Raw genomic sequence first — 21,649 nt, forward strand, 5'->3', positions numbered from 1 at the left:
AAGAATCTGTGTCACTCTGTACTAGTTACCAACCTCAGCTGTATTCAGCATGGGATTCACACTGGGAGGGGACTTAGAAGGTACTCCACTCTCTACACAGTTATGCTCTATCAAGAAAAATAGACAAGACTCATAATAGTTCAGAATCTCCTAGTTGGTTTGTTGTGGGCCAATGGATGAGATGAAAGCCTTACCTCCAGTTCTTCATGGAGGAGATTCAGGCCTCCCTTCATGCCTTATCTTTCCTACATGAGTGATATTCTCCAGGGAGCTATTGAGGAAATGACTGGATTTTAGGGTTGCCAAGTCCAATTCAAGAATATCTGGAGACTTTGGGGGTGGAGCCAGGAGACTTTGGGGGTGAAACCAGGAGCAAGGGTGTGACAAGCATGATTGAACTCCAAAGGGAGTTCTGGCAATCACATTTAAAGGGACTGCATGTCTTTTAAATACGTTCCCTCTATTAAAAATAATGACGGATAGTGCACCTTCTTCTGGGGCTCATAGAATTGGACTCCCTGGTCCAATTCCTTTGAAACTTGGAGGGTATTTTGAGGAGAGGTACTGGATGCTATGCTGAAATTTTGATGTCTCTACCTAGAAAACAGCCCCCCTGGAGCTCCAGATATCCACGAATCAGTTCTCCATTATACCTTATGGGTATAGGGTATAATGGAGTGCCCATCAGACATTTCCCTCCTCTTCCCCCACTTTCTGATAACCCTGAAGGGGGGGGGAAGAGTCTCCAAGCCAGGGGATCCCCTGCTCCCACCTGGGGATTGGCAGCCTACTGGGATTGCCTGCTGTGAATGTGCAGCTTTGTGTCCTGCTGTTGTTGTGTGCTCCCTTGTCTTGCAAAATGTTGCTATTCAGGGCATTAATGGTACTCAATATCTGAACGCTTGTCTGCGAAAAGCCATGGTCTTCCATCTCCTGCATGAGTGGCCATGCTTCCTCTTCTACTTAGCAAAAGGAAGAGGAGCATTCAACTCTCTTCTCTGCTATACTCCTAGAAGCGTGGTAATTACAGAGGAATCTTACAGGGCACACTTAGTCCTGTGTATAACAGAGAGTGACATTTCCCTTTGTTTCAACCCTTATTGTACTCTTTACAAGGGTAGAGGCAGGATGACTTCAGAGAGACATACTAGCATCACTATACATTGTCTGGCTGCCTCAACACAAGGGAATCTCATCAGTGTGCCACTCTGTGGTTAATCAGTGTTGGTGCAGGTGGTGTGATCTGTAATGCAGTCACTATGCTCTTAGATCTTCTGATTAGGTATCTTTTGCTCTGACATTGAGAGAGCATAACACACCAACTAGCTATGCTGATGCTCTCCAGAGTCCAGGATTGAGTTTATAATCTGTAACCTTAGATGTGGCCCATAAGGAAAGGGCAAGACTTTTTTTACAATAAGTGCTGATTGTAGGTTTGTAATTTTAAAAGGTAATATGGTTAGGAAGAGCAATCACTTTCTGTGATGTACACACTCATTTCCTTTATCCCAATTGCCGTTCATATTCTCTGTTGCTTTTCACCAACTAAAAATGTTGGCATTGTGGCTGCAAACTGAAATCGTATGATGCCCAAATTTATTCAATATAGTGGAGCATGAGTGTGGGTACTTCACTGTGTTCTCTCCTTTCTCTTTCCCAAAACCAACCCTCTCAAAACCCTAGTAATACCCTCACGATGGGGAAGAAGCTCGTTTCTCCCTGACAAGCAAGATTTCCAATTATCTGCCATAGTGCTGCTTTGCTAGCGATAGGACTCCCTCTCTTTGGGGGAGCAAACCAGAATTCTCAGGTAAGCCTAGCAATGAGGCAAAAATGTGTAACTCATGGTCCAAACGTAGGTGGGGAGCACAAACAATTTTTAGCATTACCTTTAAGCTGGCCCCCCAGCAGTTAATTAGCTATTCACTGCAATAGGAGGTCTTGAAAAAATATATGAAAAAAAAATTTTTTTCATAGAGCTGTTAAAAGCAAACAAGCTCAGATGGGAAGCCCTGCTTGTCCTATAATTATGACAGCCTTGGTGCCCTTAGACCCCACTGGTTTCTTGTTATGATTCTCTGTAACAGGTATTATCTTATTACTAGATTAATATGCAAGAAATGCTGGGTATAAATGGCAGGACTAAGAATCAGACAGACAACCTTCAAATACTTTTTAAATTCACTGTACTAGTTTAAAGTACCTCAAAAATAAGGATAATATATTCCTACTAGTTTAGTAGCTAGAATGGGCTAGATTCCCCTGCTTTTCTACAAACAGGTAAAGATATATGAAGACCAGTGCTCCCTGTAGGTGTGGAGTCTTGTGAGTAAAAATTCCACTTTGTGAGCTACTGGCATTAAAGTTATAAGTGAGCAATTTTGCTACTGCATAAATTAGTTTGTTCTGGGGCCATCCTTCCTGAGCTAAGACAAAAATGTGTGAGCCAAAGGCTAAAAACCTGTGAGTTAGGTCACACTAACTCTGCTTAGAGGGAACACTGATGAGGGTTCTGTCTTTTTCACATTGGAAAGCAGCTTGCAGGGGATAATTTTGAGCAAGAAAACAACAGGAAAGGCTAAACAGAACTTTTTCCACCCACTTCTGTTCCCAATACCTGCTACTGCTCATCAGAAAAGAAATATTCATGTGCCTCCTATATATTCTAGCTTGTCCCTCAAATAAAAGCATACCTTCATTAGTTCTGTAACTGCAAATATTCCACACTGATTAGCAAAACAGTTTTATTCTGAGTTTTACAGCGCAGCTGAAAATATTTCAGTAGGTTTCAGCATCCAATTTGTGTGATGCATGCTTGTTAATTGAACATTTAGCAAAGTTATTAAAAACACTCATTCTGTGCTGCATATGCCATTTTGCTGTTATTACACTAAGGGGAGGAAAGCTTGCTAAAGCAACAGAAAAGCCCTTCAGAGTTCTAACTAGGGTACTTTCCTTTCTTGGCTCATCACATAGATTGCCATTTAAATGAAAAATAACTGTAATATTTATTATGGAGTTCTTCAATTTAAACATGTGCTTGGTCAAGCTGCACAAGAACTAGACCAGAATAAATCTATGTATTCACACCTACCTGCCCTGTATTCAAGACTCAGTACATATACAGACAATCCTAAACAGAGTTACATTCTCCTAAACCCACTGAAATCAATGAACTTACAAGGGTGTAACTCTGCTAATGATAGCACTGATAAGAAAGGGGTTTCACTGAAGAATCAAGACCTTGCTGTCACCAAAGGGCTTATATAAACTCTGAAAGTCTACATGACTTCCCACCATGTGGTCCATGCAGTGAAAACCCAGGTGAGACCATGACATGCAACACAGAAGAGCTGCACATTGTCCACTACATGGGAATGCTCTCCATGGGTGGAATTCAGCAACATATGGCACTGAGTGGGGAAAAAACAGAAATGGCACCAAAAAACAAAAGGCAAGTGAACTATGAAGTACGGTATGTATTTTATAGAGAAAAAAATCACTCTCAACTGGAAAGATCCTGAAAGAAATTAATCTTTCCACACACACTGTAGACAGTATTTTAATTAGGGTATCAAGTACCAATTAATCGCTTTGCATCTTATCTTTTATTAACTTGCTAATTAGCTAATAAAATGAGTAACATAAAAACAATAGCACAAAGGGGTGTCACTTTTAAAGTACCTTATGGAAAAAACAGTTTCTCTTGCACTCCTTGTTTTGGCTCCAGATTTTGTGTTCCCCTAGTCTCCTTGAGAACCAGGACTTACCCTGCAGACTAGCACGTGACAAAGCCTGGCACACAAGGGCTGTGGCCTTGTGAACTGGCTGATCAGGCACTTAGCCTTTAGCATAAGACTGAGGAAAAACAACCTCAGCTCTTCTGGAGACAGTTTCTGGAACTTCCTTGGGGGAGATCTTAATTAGCCAGAATCCTTGCAGAGTACTAAGTCTAGTCTGGCTCACAAGCTGCTAACCTAGGGTTGCCAATTCCCAGGTGGGGAAAGGAACAAGAGAGAACTGTGTTCTACTAAAGAATAAATCAGTTATGTGAAGTTGTTTCTGAACAATGCTGAAACCCTTTGCAGAATATACTTCTGAAAACTAGATGCAATAAATGCAGGATGTCTCATTATTTTCAGTGCTTAGCACTACATAGTGTATAATGTACAACAAACATTCTTGCAGTTTACAATATACATTTACATAAAGGCAATTGCCAATTTACAATTTAATGAAAGAGTCCACTCAGAACGAAAACTCCAGAAGGTGCAAAGTCCTGATAGATGCAAAAAAGCCTGTCCAAATCAGTAATGATGTTGCCAACAAAGTTAAGGTTACTTTGCAGAAAATTAAGGCAATGTCTTTATACGTGTAGCTGATATGAAGTACAGCTGATAACACGTTCCCTAGGTTTACAAAGCCGTGTCAGCCTTCATCTGATCATTCACTTCATATTATCTGGAACCAATGCTCACAGCAGTATCAGTGCAGTTAGTCAGTTTTTCCAAAGGGCATTAAGGGTTCCCCAGGTTCCAGTGGGGGATCCCCTGGTTTTACAGGCTTCCCCCTGCCCCCACAGCCATCATGCACCTCTAGATCTCGGGCAGGTTTAGAAACCTGCAAACATGTCCATTTCAAAATGTGTGTGTGCCTTTAAAGTTGAGCAGGAAGTACTTCATGGGGAAGGTTCAGCAGCACAGTCCCTCGGTTTGTTTTGCTTTCATTTCACAGCAAGTAAGTGTGTGTGTGTGTGTGTGTGAGAGAGAGAGAGAGAGAGCGCAGCATAGCCCCTGTTCTTTTCAGATGTCCTTGTGGAGGAACCAGACCCAGTAAGTGTGTGTGTGAGAGAGAGAGGGTTGCCAATCCCCAGGTTTGGAGGCCCTCCCCCCCACTTTAGGGTCATCAGGGGGCAGGGAGGGAAATGTCTACTGGGCACTCTATTATTCCCTATGGAGAATGATTCCCATAGGGCAGGGGTGGCCAACGGTAGCTCTCCAGGTGTTTTTTTGCCTATAACTCAGTATAGCATCTAGTGCCTCTCTGCAAAATATGCCCCAAGTTTCAAAATGATTGGACTAGGGGGTCCAATTCTATGTGCCCAAAAGAAGGTGCCCCTATCCTTCATTATTTCCTATGAAAGAAATTGATTTTAAAAGGTGTGCTGTCCCTTTAAACGTGATGACCAGAACTCCCTTGGAGTTCAATTATGGTTGTCTCACCCTTGACCTGGCTCCACCCCAATGTCTCCTGGATCCACCCCCAAAGTCCCCAGGTATTTCTTGAATTGGACATGGCAACCCTAGTTTGCCTGTGTCCACACAATATAAGTTCCTAACAATAAGAGTCCTTTATCTCTGACACTAGGCCAGAGTTACCTCAGTCCATAAATGGTGACAAAAAAGGGAGTCCAGGGAGCCTGGAACCAGGGCCAGAGTGGTCACATCCCATTTAAAGATAGAGAAGAGGGCTTGGGCCTAACAATACCCCATTCCCACTTAGTCTTCCAGTTCTTGATTGCTTAGTGCTAACAGCAGAACCTCGTGAAATACGTGCTAGATCATAGCAAAGCCTAGTTTGTGATACTTTTCACTCAACCGTTGTCCCAAAATCATAACATTGTGTTGAATTATATTTGGTTAGTCTTTAGGGGATCATGGCAGCTAAATGGGGTCAATGCTCGAATACGACTCCACCAAGGAAGGCTCTGCAGAGAAAGGCAGTGGCAAACCATCTCTGCTTTGTACTTGCTTGAAAGCCCCTTGCTGGGTCACCATTAGTGAGTTGCAGCTTACATACATACATATAAGGTCTTTGGTGTTTAAGACATCAGAGGTCAGACTAGGACCTGGGAGACACAGGTTCAAATCCCCACTTTGACACAGAAGCGTGCAGGTGGCTTGGGCCAGTGACATTCTGACAACCTAAACTATCTCACAGGGTTGTTATGAGGATAAAATGGAGAACAGGAGAGTGATGTAAACCACTTTGGGTGAGAAAGGCACAGTATAAATGAAGTAAATAAACAAATAAGGTGCCACTGGGTTCCTATTTTATTTCACTGCTACAATCTCTAATGTATGTACAGGCTAGGGTTGCCAAGTCCAATTCAAGAAATATCTGGGGACTTTGGGGGTGGAGCCAGGAGACATTGGGGGCAGAGCCAGGAGCAAGGGTGTGATAAGCAGAATTGAACTCCAAGGGAGTTCTGGCCATCACATTTAAAGGGACACTTCCCCCCCCCCCGCCACCACCACGAAAAAGGGGGCTCCCCTCACCCTCGCCGCTCCCGCTGGCCGTCCAGCTTCGTTGCCGCGGGGAGACGGAGGCAAAAGAACCTTGCGCGCCCATTTACTGGCTTCCCGCCAGCCGCAAAAGTTCGCAGGGAGAAGAGCCTCGCGGCGGCGGCGGCAGGGAGAGCAAACAATCCGCGTCTCCCTGGCAAAGGAACGCTCTCCTCTCTCTCCCCCCCCACCCTTTCCTTCCTCGTGCTCCAGTCGCTGAGAGGAGGCGGCGCGGCGGAGGGAGGCGGAAAAGAGAGCAGCGATTTAGTAGGTGGGGCTGGGGAGCGTCTCGCGCTGCAGAGGCGAGGCTTGGTGAGGCGAGCGCCTTTTCCTGCGCGGTTTCTCCCCGCCCCCCTTTTGCCATACCACCTTCCAATCAGGGACGGGCTGCCGCTGCCCCTGCAACGATCAACGGCCTTCGCCTTCCCCTTGCCAAGTTTGAACTCTCCTTGTGAAGTCTTAGGAGAGGGAAAAGGGGGGCACCCCGGCGCCATTTCCCCCCTCCCCCGCTTCCGTTTTGGGGGGGGAGCGGGGGAAGAGGGTGGAAATCCTGGGGTCCCCCGCCAGGGCGGGAGGGTTGGGAAGCCTAGTATAGGCTACTCATTCGGAATTGTGCCATCAATATCATTGGTTTCAGTCCCCACACATGCACACTTCAAGTTTCATCTAATCCTACAGGGAATGCTTGGAGTCCCAGCCAGGGCTGGATTGACAGTTAGACCAAGTAGGCACTGGCCTTTGGGCCCCCACACCCTTAGGAGCCCCAGGCCAGCTTTTCCCCCTGGTTTTCCCCCTGTTTGCAGCCTTCAGGGCCTGCACAATGCAGCCAGCAACTGAGTCACTCTTTGCCTGATTTACCTGGTGATGCTGCTGCTAGTGTTGTCGCCAAGTTTGCCTCTCTCCACCTCTCCCCCGCAACTTTGTCAAAGGGGCTTCTGAGAAGGTGCCCACAGGCTGCAGCAGGGGCCATGGGTGGCAGGGTGGGTGATCCAACTCTGAGATAATTTGCAGGGAGGCCTTTGAGATTTTGACTGCCTAGGAGCCTCCACAGGGTTTAATCCAGCACTGGCCCTAGCACGTCCACCTAATAATTATTGTTCATGCATTTTGTGTGAACTTGATGCATGTCTCCCTCACTTTCCTGGGTGTAAAATACTGGGTTTGATGCATAGATGTTCGAAACAGGAACATGCTTTATTGATAACTCCGGAACAAGACAAAATGGTGGGGCTGCAACCCCGCTTATATGCATGTCCTAGAACCACCCCCCAGATCCCCATACCAAATCATGGCAGTCCAGCTTCATGCCAGAACTGCTCATTTGTTCCCTTTAGAGTTCAGATCTCAGAGTATATCCCAGAGTCTCTAGCGTCCCCACAGTTGCCCGGGCATGCGAAAACTTCCCACCAAACATAAAGTCCAGTACATAAAACTGGGCTTGGGGAAAGATCATTGATCAGAAATCTGCTTAATTTGAAAACTCTTTCTGAAATGTCAAAATTTGCTTGCACATATGACAGCATATTTAGTAAGCTCAATGTTTATTTTCTGTTATTGCTGTCCCATCCCTTTGAGTCCTAATAAAACTGTAAACAGTCTCCAAGCATGTGTTGTCAATAGCTTTTCACCCACAAGCATCGAGCTGTTCCGAAGTTTGCTGCCTGGTTTAAGTTACAAGGAATTAAGTGCTGGTGGGAAGAACATATGTGATTCTGGCTCAGGGTCCCTTAATGGTGCTATTTAATAAAACTGCTATATCAATCTCTATTTTCCTTCCCTTTTTAAGTTATATAAACAAACAAATGATGACAGTGGCAAAGTTTTCAATCTTTACACTGATATGGGGGTGTCATCACTGAAAATCAGAAGGACTTTACAAACCCACAGGACCGGATCTACATGTTTTTTGAGGGGGGAGGCAAAATTAAAAAATGATGCCCCCTTATGAGCCCATAGAATATAATGGACTCCATACCCAATTGGGCACCCGCTCCCCGTGTCAGCGTCCGGGGCAAGCACCCCCCTCTGCTTCCCCCCCCCCCCGATCCAGCCCTGCAAACCCACTCCCTCCCTCCCTGGTACAACAGGAAGGCCTTTCTTTCATTTCTTTCTCATCATAAGGATGACATATGATGAAGGATTTCTTGGGGAATGGGTAGCTGATGGGGGGGGGGGTTGTCCCATGCTGGTTAATTAAAAAGTGTAATTCTGAGATACTGGTTTTCTGAAAGGTTATGGCCATGTACACAGTTCTATATGCACAAATTCCCGTTGCAGTTGTCCCCATGCACAGTCCACTGGTTGAAAAGTGTCCCAGTCCAGTTTTGAATCATGATAGCCAAGCTGTTAACAAAGTTTCATGTAAGGGCAAAAAAACCCATAACACTAGATCCTCCAACTTTTACTTAAACAGTAAAAAGAAATTTCCAGTTAGATTGGAGGGAAATATTCCTTCCCACATGTGATGTCCTAGGTTAAAAAACCTTTTCACAGCTGCTATTATTAACCCCAAGGAAAAAGTGGGGGGGGGGGAGACAGGTTCAATGGAAGAACATCATTTTCATCCCTGTTCCTGGAAAAACAGAAATGGAGGGGTTAGATTTTTCATCAGGGAAGTGGAAGAGGTCCAGCACCATGGAAGTGATTTAAACCACTCCAACATTATATATGCCATCCAGTGTCAGCAATGACCTTCCACTTACTATGTCAGACAAACTGGTCATTCTCTATGCTAAAGTTCTAAATGGACATAGAACTGACATTAAAAATCACCACATTCAAAAAACAATGGGAAAACATTTTATTCTTAAGATCATAAAGTTGGAAGGGACCTCTAGGGTCATCTAGTTCAACCCCTGGCATAATGTAAGAACTTCACAAATACTTTTTCCACTCACATACATCCCCAGTGAGCCCTGCTCCGTGCCAGAAGATGGCAAAAAATCTCCAGGATCCTTTGCCAAACTGGCCTGGAAAAAAACTGCTGACTGACCCCAAAGTGGCAACTAGCATTTCCTTGGTGTGTAAGAAAGGATGCAACCCTTCCTGCTTTCCTTCTCATAACCTAATTCACTAATTCACTGATGCAACCCTTCCTGCCCTCCTTCTCATAACCTAATTCACAGAATCAGTGTAGCTGTCAGATGACCATCTAGCCTCTATTTAACAACCTCCAAGGAAGGAGAGCCCACCACCTCACAAGGAAGTCTGTTCCACTGAGGAACCAATCTGTCAGGAAATTCTTCCTAATGTTTAGCCAGAAACTCTTTTGATTTAATTTCAACCTGTTGGCTCTAGTCTGACCTTCTGGGACAACAGAAAACAATTCTGCACCATCCTCTATATGACAGTCCTTCAAGTACTTGAAGATGGTGATCATATCACCTCTCAGTCATTTCCTCTCCAGGCTAAGTATATCCAGCTCTGTCAACCTTTCCTCATGGGACTTGGTCTCCAAACCCCTCACTATCTTCATTGTCCTCCTCTGGACACTTTCTAGCTTGTTTATATCTTTCTTAAATTGTAGTGCCCATAACTGAAGTGAGGTCTAACCAGTGCAGAAAAAAGTGATACTATCACTTCATGTGATCTGGACACTATAGTTCTGTTGATACAGCTCAAAACTGTATTTGCATTTTTAGCCACCTCATCACACTGCTGACTCATGTTCAGTGTATGGTCCACTAAAACCCCTAGATCTTTTTTGCACATACTACTGCCAAGACAAATCTCCCCCAGGACATTCCATTGTTGACCTAAGAGTGGCTGTCAAACAGAGAAGTTCAAGGGGAAATTATGGAGACTACTGAACTTGAGTTCACGCACAAATTCAGAACAATGGACAAACAAGCACCGGGCTCAATAGGATTCTTCTGTCATAGATATTAACTTTCTGTCCCAAGCACTTTCCCCCAGTTCTAATCTAGCAGATTACATTTTGCATTGTACCTTTGCAGGATTCCTGAGTACCTTCTTTGCAACGCCCCTCCCACCTTCTGATTTGGATATTAGGGTTCAAGGAGCTCCATTCCTACTTGTATTTGATGAAGGGAGCTTTGACTCCTGAAAGCGTATATCCGAGAAATCTTGTTGGTCTCTAAGGTGCTACTCGACTGTTCACTAGTAAAGCCAATATGAGATATCCAGTCACAGATCTGCAACATACCATGTGGAACTTGACCCAGGGCATGAGATTTTATATATATGACAGCATCTGTTGCATTATAGCACAAGGAGAAAGTATGTTGAAACTGATGGTAATATTGAGAGGACAGGATGGGCTAGGCAGTGAGTGAGCAAAACTTGGAGAAGAAATGGAGAAAACAGAGGTGACCAGAATCCCAGTTCTCCGTGCATATATGCTTAGAGATGTCATAGTGCATTGTCAGGAAGAGCTGGGAGCATGAGAAAAGATAGTTTTTTTAAAAAAAATAGGTAGCTAAGCAACCTTAATGAAGTTTACTGGTCTCGTAAGTAGGAAAAAGTTAATATGTCATTACAAAAGCATACAGTAATTGTGAACATTAGCAATGTCTTGAGTCTAGTGCAAAGATATGTCGATTTTCTCCCCCCTGAAGATACAAAAAGGAGCATCTGTGTGCTTAAGGGAGCATAATTTCTGTATTCTTAGGGGGTTGGAGGGAGGACAGCATGCATTAGCAAAATCAACAGAAAAACCATCAACTCTTACATTTTCAACCCAGATTGCCTAACAACAAATCTACCAACAGACTTATCCAGAGGATGTGGAGGAGACAGGGCACATAACAGCTCTGCTCTTGATGGAAACCATCTTATCCCTTTCCCTGTAAGGGAAGAGGTTGGTTTCTTTTCTTACAACTGGATTTCTGGCACTATACTCTAATCCAATGCAGTGTGTGCAAATGTGAGATCTAAATTCATTTTTAATTCTGCTCCTTAAACACATAAATAGGGTATATCCCCCTCTCCTCTCAAACTGTCCTAGATGCTGCACTGATGTGTTTTTATCTTGTTTCATTAACTTCAGCAGAAATCTGGTCCACACAGAGTGCAGAGTATGCGACCTTACAAACTCATTGAGAACCAAAGCATGATAGTATTTCTTTTCCTCTCTGCTCATTTTTCCTGGCCAGAGAGGTGGGCATGCTGTATTCTCACCTTCCTCATCATGCTTCTTGTGCTTACCAGGCACTTCTGATTTTATTGAACCATTGTATGTCACTGACATTCCTAAGATCTCTTTTTCTGGTCTCAGTTCTGTTTGATGCCATATCAGTTTTCTAAAAGCATGTATATTTCTGCATACTTGCTATTAAGCCCATATAATGACAGTGCTCCAGCTCATGCCCTATCTGAACAGAATGTAAACTCCTTACAAATTTCACATTATTATAAAAAGCATGTATTTTATGAACAACCGCTATGATTTTTAAGTTTTTTCACAATTTGTGTTTTTTGCTCTGTTATCTCATTTTAAAGTACAGACTTGTTTTAAATTGCTAGAAAGATTGAACATAACACAAGTATTGCTCCAGCCCTAACTATTTAGTAGTGACTACGTACCATTGAATCATTTAATCAGAAGTCTCCATAAACACAGTCCTTCCATATTCAAAGCTATCATATTCAAAGGCAGTGCACTCAGGGCATTTTAACAGAAGTACACTCTTCTCTGATGTGAGCTCAGGAAAAAACCTGAAGCCAGACATGCACGGTATATGTCAGTCATGAAACCATGATATTGAAGAAGGGCTATGTACAGAGATGATTGACTATCCCTTATAGGGGCACTTCCCCTTCTTCTGGAACCAGTTGCTAAAATGTAAATGTGTGCATTAAAAGGTAAATGTAGTGCCCTGTGCAAGCACCGAGTCATCACCAACCCATGGGATGACGTCACATCATGATGTTTTCTTGGCAGACTTCTTATGCGGTAGTTTGCCATTGCCTTCTCCAGTCATCTACACTTAACCCCCATCAAGCTGGGTACTCATTTTACTAACCTTGGAAGGATGGAAGGCTGAGTCAATCTTGAGCCGGCTACCAGAGCCCCGTGGTGCAGAGTGGTAACCTGCAGTACTGCAGTCCAAGCTCTGCTTACAACCTGAAATGTGTGCATAGATGTCCTTTTTAAAAAGTTCCAAACATTTGAGCAGATAGGTACATCAAACATTTGAAAATCAAGCAAACAAAAATCCAAAGTGGAAAAGACTCAATCTAAAAATTGAGTGGAACAACATTGGATTTAGGGACATGTATTTGCTATTGCAGAAGCAAAAGAAGAGGGCAGAAGAGGTCACCTCACTGCAGAAAAGCCCACATCTACATTTGCATGCCGCCTAACTGAATTTGCATGCAGCCTAACAGAAAAGCCCACATCTGCATGCAGCCTAACAGAATTTATATTTATATGACATGCTAGTTTTGTCTATGCAAACATTTGACTTCCCTTGTGCAATTTGGAGTAACACAGTCCAACAAAGGGTATATCGTACAGGTCTGCTGATTTTGTAGAGCATGATTACTGAGAACATAGTGCTTTGATACATCCAAAATCCAAATAACAGCCAGTAAAATACTACTGAGACTCCATGCAGTTGTTTGATACCAGAAGCTCCAAGGGGTTACTATATCTTTCTTTCACCAAAAAGTGATGCAAGCACGGCCTTTTTTGAGCAGGAACGCACAGGAACACAGTTCTGGCTGGCTTAGTGTCAGAGAGTGTGGCCTGATATGCAAATAAGCCCATGCTGCACTTTTTCTACAAAAAGTTCCAATGTGAAACATTGGAGATGTCAGAGGGTGTGGCCTAATATGCAAGCCCAGTTCCTGCTGGGCTTTTTCTACCAAAAAAGCTCTGGATGCAAGGATAAGGGTCACTGGGAATTAAAAGGAGGGGAAATGATTATAATTTAGTTCCAAGTAACTGGGGTACAGTTGGATTAGTTCAGACTGCTTAACTCTGTTGCCCACTCCCACTCCCCCCAAAAAGGTTTAGAATACAATGGAGGGCATAAACTATTGACCCAGGCATTTGCATTTGGATACCACAATAAATTAATGATTGATTCAGAGCTTTCCAGACCAAAAGGAGTTAAATCATGATCCTTAAATGATAGGAGGAGCAAAAGAAGAGAGGAGAGCATGGCCACAACAAGCAGCTACGTGTTCATGCATGTTATGAAAAAAAGAGCATTGCTTTGATGTCTGAGTGCACCCCTAGAGCTCCATGTTCCTGTTCCTTTAAAAATAATACTTTATTAATTTTGTTACATCAAAGACAGTATTTTTTTCAAAATTATTGATTTATTTATATGCAACACACACGTACATGGTTATTTAAAATTCAGATGGCTGATCAACCAACATAAGTGACAGCACTAGTGCAGAGTCTATTTCATCCTACCCTGCCATCTTCTTTTGCAAGAAAAAAAATTGTTGCAGCAAAAATCATATGCACATCTAATGGAATAGCCTCTAGATGTGCATCTATTGATGGATGGCCTGGTTTGTTTAGACAGTACATTTACAAATGGAAATGGGCAACCTTAATAGAAGTCTCAGCAATTCAAAGCCACATGCAAGCAGCAGGAATGCTCAGAGGGATAATGTTTCAAACTTGTTAAAGGACCAGACAAATGTCAGCCTGATACTTGTTTTGACCACTCTCAATCAATCTGCTGTTCTGTATAGGTAATGGTATTTGGCAGCCCAAAGCTTCCACCACCATGAAGACTTTGGCTCAGAGTGATGCTGTTATTTTAATGACACCGTTCCTCCAGGCAGCCATCAACATTCATTCGCATAGTACCAAATTGTGGGGCTGTTCCTTTTCTCTTTGGACTTTGGCAGAGTAGTAAAAAAGAATTTGACAGTTGTACTGAAGTACCACCAGTCCACATTCAGTGCAAGTAGCACCATATCCAGTACCATAGAAATAGAAGCAGACTATATAGTCTTTTTGTGGCGGAAATAGCCCTCTTTGCCCTAGGACTAGTCTTGCTTTCATCATGCAACTTCTGGACATGCCCAGCAAGGCATTCAGTGCTGGAGTTGTGGTGTCCAAGAGCACATGACCTTCTGGATCACTGCTTCGCCCAGTTGGCACTGGATTAAAAAGTGGTCGGCAATACTATTTGCTGGCTTTCAGCCTGAGTCTCCTCCCCCCACTTTCAATTTTAAAGGTTATGTAACCATTTCTGTGCTGTACTTTCACAGTGTCAGCCTCCCCAGCCTCTGAGGAAAGAGGACAAATTGTTTATCACCAAGACAGCACCGATTTTGGCTAGTAGGAGCCCACTCTACTTACTACTGCATTTGAAATGGAATGAGAAATGGTATTTAGCAATCAACAAAGAGCTGAAGTTTTTCTTAGGGAAATGTAGATGATTCACAATACTACTTTTCAAACTATCTCATGGATCCCTCCCAGCTGCAAACTCTTCTCTCTATATTCTCTCTATGATTCACAATACTACTTTTCAAACTATCTCATGGATCCCTCCCAGCTGCAAACTCTTCTCTCTATATTGTCATTGCTGCACAATAAAATGTTTTCTGTAAAGAATCTTTATTCAATTTATATATTTATTTGGCATTTTCCAGACTTTATTCAAGGGTGTCCTCAAGTCATTATGCATTTATTATTCCACTGCTTTAAGAAAAATTAAGACATGTCTTACCTGCCTTTAGGGGACATGGAAAAGAAGCTTGCAAAATATAAACACAATTTAAAACAGCACAAAACTATTTTTAACAGTAAAAATGACAGTAAGAAACAGTGTTTGAGAATTTCATTGTTAGAAAAATAAAAACAACAGTAACCCCAAACCTTACACACACACACACACACACACACACACAAATTAAGGGAGGGGGAGTCCAGATTAAATGGATCTTCAGCAATTTCCTGTAATACTTCTTGGATTTCAATGAACCTGACCTTCACCAAAGTCTACTAAACTCAATACAGAGGCTTCATCCATCTGTGCAAGCCCAAAACAATGAGAAAAATAAACTATTGCCTTTGGAATTAAGTAACTGAATTTTACTTTCACTGGCATGCCTGCTATTGGACACCATTAGATTGTCACAGTTCTCATTCACTAGAAAGCAATTGGATTGCAGGACGAAATAATGAGGGAATAAGTACCTCTTTGGACCTAAGTGATTCGTCTATATTTATCTGCTTGAAAGTGTTGGCTGTTAACAGAGCTTTTTTGGTACAAAAAGCCCAGCAGGAACTCATTTGCATATTAGGCCACATTCCCAGATGTCACAATTGTTTCACACGGTTTTTTTGTAGAAAAAGCCCAGCAGGAACTCATTTGCATATTAGGCCACATTCCCTGATGTCACAATTGTTTCACACAGGTTTTTTGTAGAAAAAGCCCAGCAGGAACTTATTTGCACATTAGGCCACACGCTCTGACACCAAGCCAGCTGGAACTGCATTCTTGTGTGTTCCTGCTCAAAAAAAGCCCTGGCTGTTCATCCCAGACCACTGTAGCTGTTAATCCCAAACCATTGTAGTTATGCAGTTTTGGTGAGCAACTAGCAGTTACTTCCACTACAATGACAAAAAGTCACTATCTTCTCAATTTACCATCAAGCAGTGCATTGCCAAACAACTGCCTTTCTCCTATATTATAGAATGAAGGACTCTGCATGGATCCTTCCTGATGGTCACAATACCATACTAAATTTTTACACAGAGTGTCCTCATTGGTACAGCCATACTCAAGTAATTGGGAAACCACATTATTTTCAACATAATCTCAGCCAGCAAGAATGGGATGCAATAACCAGCTCAAGAACAATTTTGAAATCATAAAAAGGAGCACTATATAAGGCAATGATCATCAGCATAGTATCCATGGGTACCATGGGGTCCACCAAAGGGTTTTCTGGTGCCCATTTGCTTTTTTCTGGAATAAAAAAAGCAGATCTGGCTTTTCTACACGTTGTAGCAGGAGGTGCTTCAGTGAAAAACAGCATATATCACATCTGGGTCTTCAGGGAGTACCAATACAACTAGCTCCATCAGACAAGGATGCTTAGCTTGCAACATCTCAACATGACCCCAGCATCACATGGCTGCCATTCTGTGGTGGCATCCAGTTACCATTGTCAAAATTCTGGAAGTTCCCAAAGCACCATCATATAGTGCTTGGTTGGTATACTTTTGAGCTTCACTTGGAAATGTCACAACTATACCTGCTGCATATTATGGCCTGTTAATTCACTCTTTGCAATCTTTTTTCTTTCCTTTGGTTGTGCATATAACCTGCTGACAATGGTTCATGCATCTGACAAAATAGGCTGCAGCCAAAAAAGCTTATGATTCAACAAATCTACTAGTTTTAAAGTGCTACAAACTTCCTTTTGGAGTTTTATCTCCATATATGAAAGTCAAGTCCTATTGACTTCAATGGAACTTAGCATCTATGTAAACATGTTTGGGCCATCAGAATTAAGCATGTTTTGAGCACTTTTAAAATCTGACTGCAAATGTGTATTATATAAATCTTCCTGTCTTTTTTGGTGTTTTACCATTTTCAGCCTTCTTTTCTTTCTGCCCATGTTACCCTTTCCTTTGTTGTTCCTCTTAACAAGGTCTTGTTTATCTTTGGTAAATAACTCCAAATGTCTTTCTGGAATGCACTTTACTAATTACTAATTACATTATTGTCATCATTCCTGGACGGCTACAGAAATAGATAAAATATGACAATTCTCCTGAGTACATCTCACTGTACTTTATAGATTTCATGTTTATGTGATGCTATTGATTTTATCTTATATCTGCTAGTCTCAGTTATCTTACTCTGTTTCAGATATATACTACATTAAAGTATTCTTCGTACAGCTTTCAAATAAAATGTTATGGTGGCTACTCATTCAGTTCTCCATTATTTTCATTCTCGGAAGCAAAAATCTGTACACTGAAAAGTGTAGAGAAACAAAGGGATTCCTTCTACATTTCCCATTTTGCTTCTATCCAAGATGATAGAAAATGATGACCCATACATCATATGACTGGAAAGAGCTTGCATTCTTTTCAACAGCCTTTGTTTTTCTGCAGTCTAGGCCTTTTGTCATGGGACTGTCCCTCAGCAACCATGGGGGGAGTTCCTATCACTCTGGCACTAGCCCTGTGTAGACAATCATACAGTGGGGTAGGATTGTACCCTCTAGCCCCACTCCTGACCTTCAATGTGGTCTTCCGCATAGAATCTAAAATTTGCCTTAATCTCTGGGAGGACTTTAGGATATCTGAGCAAAAGAAGGAGTTGATATCCTTGCTGCTAACTGTGGCAAAGTTTGCAAAAGCAACAAATTGGAGGTCAAATTCGCCTCTCTCATTAATTGTCTGGCTGAGTAAGTGCTGGGGATATTTTATGTTGAATAAAAATGCTCACAATCTGTGTGGGAGGATGAGACCAGGTTGCAGGTCTACCCTTCTGCTTAAGTGGTCCCCTTTTATAGATTATTTTGCTTGTGATAATTTTGGACAGGGCATGTCTAATTCCAGTTTATTAGTTTGGCATTAATAAGTACCAAATATTTTTCATCTTATATTAACATATAACAATCTATTTGTAAACTGTCAATTTTGGCTTTGTATATTTTTTACCTTGTATATGATTTCTGAAATAAAATTATTCTGAACTCGGAAAAAAAAGAATCTACACTCATACAAGTGATCTCACTCACTTCCATGCATTAATTATCTCCTGAATTAAGGCCAATATTATCCAGGAGCTACTAGCAGTGAAGAGGCAGAAGCATTCAGATTACCTGATTTCTGAGAATGTATATTATCTACAGTGCTTTGTAATGTTAGGTGCCTTTCTTCATCTGAGGAAGAGAACAAAGAAACAATGTAATTTTTAACCAGCTTTTGCTGATCCCGCTAGACATACCTGTAATTTGCCTTTGGGATGCTGGAAGGATTTAGAATCTAATAATGTTTATTCAGAAGTTCCATTGGTTCAGCGAGATTCCTTAGGAAGGGTGCTCAAGATTTTAGCCTTTAATCAACACAAGTATTTGTGGTTAAAGTTCCTCATACTTACAATTTTGGACATCGTTATTAGCAGGGCTTTTTTTGTAGAAAAGGCCCAGCATGAGTTCATTTGCATATTAGGCCACACCCTCTGACATCACCATTGTGTCACAAAGGCTTCTTGTAGAAAAGGCCCAGCAGGAACTCATTTACATATTAGACCACACTCCCTGATGCCAAGTCAGCCAGAACTGCAGTCGTGTGCATTCCTGTTTAAAAAAAAGCCCTGATTATTAGTTTGCTTCATTTGTATTGCTTTTGTTGACAATCTTTTGTTTCCTTGACATGAACATAATATCTCAAAAGGACTGATGTCTAGCACAAAATCATACTCCAAACAAGGGAGGTTTGCAAGCCTAGCAAAACCCTGTGCCATTGTGGCAATGCTCGCTCTAATGTGAAGTATAGAATCAAGCTCCAATGCAAGGGAGGGGTTTTGCAAACCCAGTTCAGTGTACAGAATTCTCAGCAAAACATACACACAACTGATCTCAAAGCAGGGTCACAAGAAATCCAAGCAAGGGTGGAATTTTGCAAGTCCAGTATGAACAGATAAAGTGTGCAGAATGCCCAACATGGTCCAGTGCCACTGGCATTGCAGGCTTCAAAGGACTGGTCTCAAAGCACAGAGTCACAAATCCAAGCAAGGGGATGGGATTTTGTAGGTTTTGTGCAAGAAAATGGAAAGTGAACACAAAGGAATGCTGGCAAATTGGATGGGGGACCCTCTTGAAAGTGACAGCACTTGTTTGAAACAGACAATAGTGTTGCTAAGGTTAGAGAATCCCCTCTGCTGCTTTGAAGTTTGGTGAATATTTTGTTTGAGTGGAGACAGTTTGTCTGGAAATGTATTCATTCATGAACTGGCATAAACCTCCAAGAACTACTTGAAAGTTCATGGAAAGTTCATGCCAGTTGTGCCTTTGTGTAAGGGACTTACTTGCCTGCATTGTTGAGTTAAACAAAGACAAGACTGAGAATGACTGTGTAAATAACAACCTGCCATTCCCTGAACTGTCTGCTAAGGATATTGACAACTGGGGTAACCGGGGAAAAGCACAAAGGAAAAAATCCCAAAGAACATAAGAGAAGCCATGCTGGATCAGGCCAATGGCCCATCCAGTCCAACACTCTGTGTCACACAGTGGCCAACCCCCCCCCCCCCAAGTGCCATCAGGAGGTTCACAAGTGGGGCTAGAAGCCCTTCCACTTTGCCCCTCCAAGCACCAAGAATACAGAGCATCACTGCCCCAGACAGTTCCAATAATATGCTGTGGCTAATAGCCACTGATAGACCTCTGCTCCATATGTTTAGCTAATCCCCTCTTGAAGCTGGCTAGGCTTGTAGCTGCCACCACCTCCTGTGGCAGTGAATTCCATGTGTTAATTACCCTTTAGGTGAAGAAGTATTTCCTTTTATCCGTTCTAACCCGACTGCTCAGCAATTTCATTGAATGCCCATGAGTTCTTGTATTGTGAGAAAGGGAGATAAGGATTTCTTTCTCTACTTTCTCCATCCCATGCATAATCTTGTAAACCTCTATCATATCACCCCGCAGTCGACGTTTCTCCAAGCTAAAGAGCCCCAAGCGTTTTAACCTTTCTTCATAGGGAAAGTGTTCCAAACCTTTAATCATTGTAGTTGCCCCTTTCTGGACTTTTTCCAATGCTATAATATCCTTTTTGAGGTCGGTGACCAGAATTGTACACAGTATTGCAAATGAGACCACACCATCGATTTATACAGGGGCATTATGCTACTGGCTGATTTGTTTTCAATTCCCTTCCTAATAATTCCCAGCATGGCGTTGGCCTTTTTTATTGCAATCGCACACTGTCTTGACATTTTCAGCGAGTTATCTACCACGACCCCAAGATCTCTCTCTTGGTCAGTCTCTGCCAGTTCACACCCCATCAACTTGTATTTGTAGGTGGGATTTTTGGCCCCAATGTGCATTACTTTGCACTTGGCCACACTGAACCTCATCTGCCATGTTGACGCCCACTCACCCAGCCTCAACAGATCCCTTTGGAGTGCTTCACAATCCTCTCTGGTTCTCACCACCCTGAACAATTTAGTGCCATCTGCAAACCTGGCCACTTCACTGCTAACTCCCAACTCCAAATCATTAATGAACAAGTTAAAGAGCATGGAACCCAGTACTGAGCCCTGCGGCACCCCACTGCTTACCATCTTCCACTGCGAAGATTTCCCATTTATACTCACTCTCTGTTTCCTATTGATGAGGCAAAGGAAAAAAGCCCAAAGAAAAAAACCCATAGACATAAATGCTCATAGGAAAAAAGCCCCCATGAAAACATGCCCACATGGAAAGAAGCCCACATAGAAAAAAGCTCACATGGAAAAATATGTAAAGCACCATAGATGTTTATAATTGTGAATAACCATTAATAATATTTTGTTGCTATTTTAAGATTAAAATAAGTCATATTAACATGCAACAAAAAGTTACCATTTTGTTATTTTTATATTGTTATTTTAGGATTAAAATATGTCATATTCACATGCAGCAAGAAGTGACCATTTTGTTATCAATGAACATTATTAAGAAGGAAAAACAGTAATAACATAAATTAAACTCTACATAGAAATATATATTTAATTAAAATTAAATACTTTAACTTTAATAACTTTATTAACTTTTTAATGTTAATACATTGTGGTACACCCAGTGACCATGACAAAAGATTATCTAACCCTAATAGTAAAAGCAACAATTATTTAACAACAACAATAATAACTCAGATATAAACTAAGTTTATCTTCCACCTGCTCATATGGTTGCACAGAAGTGGCAACCATGTAATGTAGTGCCTCATATTTCCTCTTTTCTACCTCTAGGTGACCTGCCTGTGCATTAGCCAATGTTAGTTTGTGACAAGCCAGGTCCCTCTGTGAGAAAAATACCCCTAATTCCAGAACATCATAGTCACCTGTTTGTTTGCCAGGGTGCCTGGAGACTCAACTCACACGCATCTGCCAGGAGAGCGTGGTTTTGTCTACCAGACTGGTAGGGACTTATGAGTACTAACAGCCACAACGTGTAGCAGCACTTCATGTGTCTCAAGGAGGGCTACCCAGGAGAACAGATGGTTTCCAGTCATTCTGTGCAATCCCCATCTCGGCCATTGTAGCGGAAGAAGGTGCGCCGCCAGGAACTGTCCAGGCAAGCAGTTTCCATCTTGGAAGTCTAACACCACCAGCAGCTATCTTCCTGCAGTACCAGACTCCATAACAGCGAAGCGGGAGGCTCACGTACTCAACAGATGCCATCTATGCATAAAGCCATCAAGC

Source organism: Heteronotia binoei, chromosome 7 (genome assembly GCF_032191835.1).
Source record: "Heteronotia binoei isolate CCM8104 ecotype False Entrance Well chromosome 7, APGP_CSIRO_Hbin_v1, whole genome shotgun sequence".
In the NCBI taxonomy this organism is placed as follows: Eukaryota; Metazoa; Chordata; class Lepidosauria; order Squamata; family Gekkonidae; genus Heteronotia; species Heteronotia binoei.